Genomic DNA, 3876 nt, shown 5'->3' with positions numbered 1-3876 from the left:
TTTAGGCGGCTGGTGATGGAACTGAGGAAGGTTAAGCATCACGGTGGAGGACTCCATCACTGATCTGAGAGCGTTCAGCTAGTAAGAGTTGTATCTGTTTTGGGGCTTTGGGTTTCTGAGAGACCAAGCAGGAGCCAGTGGTGACCTGAGGGGTGCAACTGCAGTGGGAAGTGTGAGGGACCAGGTCTGCAGATGGGATGATGGAAAGTGGGGAGCATGTCTGTGTCATACCCCACTCGAGGTGCTCCCCGAATGTGTGTGGGCGGTCCTCACAGTCAGTGCACTGCTGCCCACTACGGGGAGGGGTCCATGCAGAAAGGGGACTCTGCTCCTCTTGCCATCTCCATTTCCCTCTACACTTCCCTCCTGATGTCTTTATCATTCTGTGTGCACAGGAGAAGTCCAAGCAAACGAAGTTCGGAACTGTTCGCCCAGAGATCCTCAAGCCTGCAGAGCTGCTTTAAAAGAAAAATCCAACCCCATAAAAGACAGATTAATAATTAAGAATGTGAGTAATTTCATATCAGCACCAAACCTAGCCTGACACCCAGGCTAGTCTGTGCAGACAACCACATTGTAGTGCAAAAGCATTTGATTTTTAAGTATTTTAAAAAATCAATGAGAATGGTAGGTAGTTTTGGGCGCTGATGAACAGGACAAACAGGATTGAGGGAACTAGTTAGCAGTGTAAATTCTTATCACCCACCTTCTCTAGCCTCAGACCTACTGCCATTTGTGCCCAGCAATATTTTGGCAAGCGCTGCAGGTACATGTGATGGGAGGTGCTTTCTACATTTAGGTGTTTTTTTTTTTTCTTTTTGGTACTGGGGATCAAATTCAGGACCTTGTGCCTTGTGAGGCAGGTGGCAGAACCACTGAGCTACATCCCCCGGCCAGGAGGTGCTTTCTAAAACAGTAATACAGGCTGGGGATGTAGCTCAGTGATTCCACTGCCTGCCTTGCAAGCACAAGGGCCCGAGTTCGATCCCCGGTACCAAAAAAAAAAAAAAAAAAAAAAAAAAAAAAAAAAAAAAAAAAAAAAAAAAAAAAAAAAAAAAATCTAAAACAGTAATACCAATAACTAAATGGGGTTTAGCAGGATTCCTGGTATGGATAATGGAAGCCCCACCCTGGGAATGGTGACCTCAATCAATCTGGTAGCCTGGACAGAACAAAAAGGGAAAGAAGGGACACATATACATACCCCTCAACTATCAAGAATTACAGCTCTGTTCCTGGAGCAGAGCTTGTTAAATACTAGCATTTTCTTTTGCTCCAATCCATTTTCCAGACTCTTGTTTTTGCATTGGACATTATTATTTTACAAAGTCAGAATTTACCACTATTTTAGTCTTTAAAATAGGCACTGTATTAGTTACCTTTCTCTCATCGCTGAGACAAAATACCTGACACCCAAAGTTAGAGGAGAAGGGGTTATTTGGCTTACAGTTAGTTCAGAGATTTCAGTCCATAGTTGGCTGGCTCTGAGATTGGCATGACAAACAAGCATCACAGAGGAGACACAACATGATGGGTGCAAGGTAGCAAAGGTGACTAGAGAGTTAACAGCGTCTCCCTGCCCACTTTGTTTTATTCAGGCTACTTAGGGTGGTAGCACTCACACCCTTAATCCTAGTGTCCTTGAGCCTAGCATTGCATCATGAATCAGTTCCAGCTTCACACACTCTAGATCAAGCCTTTGACCACATGAGGCTTTGGGGGACATCTAGATCCAAACCATAACAGGCACTGACCATGATGAGATCCTATGAAGGGTTTTAATATATTCAGCACACATCTGCAAGTTGTCTCAACAAGAATTTCTGAAATGAAAATGCTAAATACTGTTTGGGATTGTGTTCCCTTGAAGTAACACCTCCTAACTGTACCCTAAATGCTAGTGATATAGGGGGAAGAGATGTAACTCCTGTGAGGGACCTGACGCTGCCATCATAGGCTGCATTTTCCTGGTGCTTCGGCTCTTAAAATGACTTCATGCTCTTTAGTTTCCCTCCCCACCAAGACCACAGTGGTCTGGAGAGGTTAAACCTGTTTCTGCAGGACCGAACCCATAAAGGGCAACCTGGCCTGTGATAGGTTAAAGGTAGCCCACTCCTCATAAATAAGCAATAGCCCAGCCCAAAAACAATAAAAAGACCTTCCTTTCTTTGTTCCTCTCTTCCCTTCTCTGTCTCTCTTCTCTCTTCTCTCTCCTCTCTCCCTAACCTGCCTTCCCTAATAAAATCTCCTGTCAGACCTCTCCGTGTGTGGCCTAGTTGCTGAGTGTCGCTGTGCCTCTTCAGTTCCCAAACCTGCTAGATATCTGAGAAGTGAGTTTATGTTCTTTAAAATTGAAGAATGACTTCTAAGAACGATGAAGTCTAAGAGTAGGGAAAATTTATTGAGGGAAGGAAAGCTTCTAAGACAGAAGGGAGACCAGAAAGTGGGTTGCCCACTCACCCCACTTTTCAAAGATGTTTTGTTTTATTCAGCCAAGCCATGTGGTGAGGAGGGTACAAAGTGGGACAAAACTATTAAGGCCCAGTGGAAATTTACAAGGTGGGCATGAGGTGGGGCAAAACCATGACCAGCCAATAAGATTATAGTCACCCAGGTAATACTGATTAAATGGGGGGGGGTCAATGAGGAAGCAAGTCACATAGCAAGCATACAAGGATTTTCAGTAAGGGTAGGGGTCAGGGATATTTGCTGGAAATGATGGGTTAAGACCTTGGCCCCTCACCCAGGTGATAACTACTTAGAATATCAATTACTGGTATTTATCCCCAGGGGAAGTGCAAAGGTATAGCAGTTTCTCTCCTTTTACAATGCTGGCCTTCCGTGAATGTATCTTGATTATCCTCCATGTTGGCTCCTTAAGGACGGCCCTGTCTAACTGCCTGCAAGATATCTAACTAACTTACCTATCCACAATACTAGGGAGGGTATAAGGTTTTTTAGTTAACTATTGTTTTGTTTGGATCAAACATTTGGGGAAGTAACCCCCATATCCAACAAAACAAAGACAGTAAAATATACAAAGGAAAAAGAATGCCGATTAATATCTAGTGGGAAAATTTTCTGGCAAGACAGACTCTAGATGAACAGGAAATGCAGAAAAAGAAAACAAACTGCACATACTAGATTGTAATGTCCATCCAGGGGTTAATTCTGGTTTTCCGGAATAAAGCTCTTGGGCTGCAGAGGAGGAAAACCTCCTAGCAGGTCTGGCTTATTCAATCAAAATGCCCCCAACCAGCCACGCTGGTGACAGATTAATTTTGGCTGTGATCTGGCTAGGATCCTAGGCTGAAGAGCTTCTGAGTGGGCAGGACATGGACAGGTCCTGCCTGGGTGTGGCCAAGAGGCCTCAGGGGCTGCAAGATGGGAACCAGGAAGAAGGAACAGACCCAGGTGTACCTTTTTATTTTTCTTAGTCCGCGTTTCCAGCACACGACGATCACACTCATGAGGGTTGATACGCGTACATTATACAGCCTAATTCTTGTTAATTCTGGATGCAGTGCAGCGGATAAGTGGGGTCCTTATGCCTGCTAGGCAAGCGCTCTACCACCTTTGGGGGGGGCGGGTACAGAGGATCAAACCCATGACCTTGCGCTTGCCAGGCAGGCGCGGCGCCACTGAGCTAAATCCCAGGCCTAACCTTTTCTTTTAACTGAAATAAATTTACCCATAGCACTTTCCCTTTGCTCTGGGAAACTAAGGGGGAGTTGTACACCCGTGTGTTTTTCCTGGCTTCGCCAAGCTCTCAATGTGTGCTTCTTCTCTGGTCTTCGAGGCGCTCCCTGGAGCTATGGGGCCCCGGAACTCCGCGCCCGGCCCTCGCGTCCCGCCCTGCGGGTCCCCGCGACGCTC

General features: G+C 45.7%; 1 protein-coding gene across 3 annotated transcripts in view; it reads left to right on the top strand.

Moving 5' to 3' along the window:
* The first annotated feature begins 242 nt into the window (after positions 1–242).
* The window catches only part of Znf783 (zinc finger family member 783), a 17184-nt gene continuing 13550 nt past the window's right edge, over positions 243–3876 (top strand). The window contains exon 1 of one of the 3 annotated variants that reach the window (XM_010638606.3): positions 243–508. The gene's annotated coding sequence lies outside the window, so the exon portion shown is untranslated. The remainder of the gene's footprint in view (positions 509–3876) is intronic. The other 2 variants (XM_010638607.3, XM_010638608.3) reach the window with 2 other exon arrangements.

Source organism: Fukomys damarensis, unplaced genomic scaffold, assembly GCF_012274545.1.
Source record: "Fukomys damarensis isolate Sample0158 unplaced genomic scaffold, DMR_v1.0_HiC HiC_scaffold_16, whole genome shotgun sequence".
Classification (NCBI taxonomy): Eukaryota; Metazoa; Chordata; class Mammalia; order Rodentia; family Bathyergidae; genus Fukomys; species Fukomys damarensis.
The sequence above is the reverse complement of the archived record's forward strand: the minus strand, read 5'-3'. Positions and strand labels throughout refer to the sequence as shown.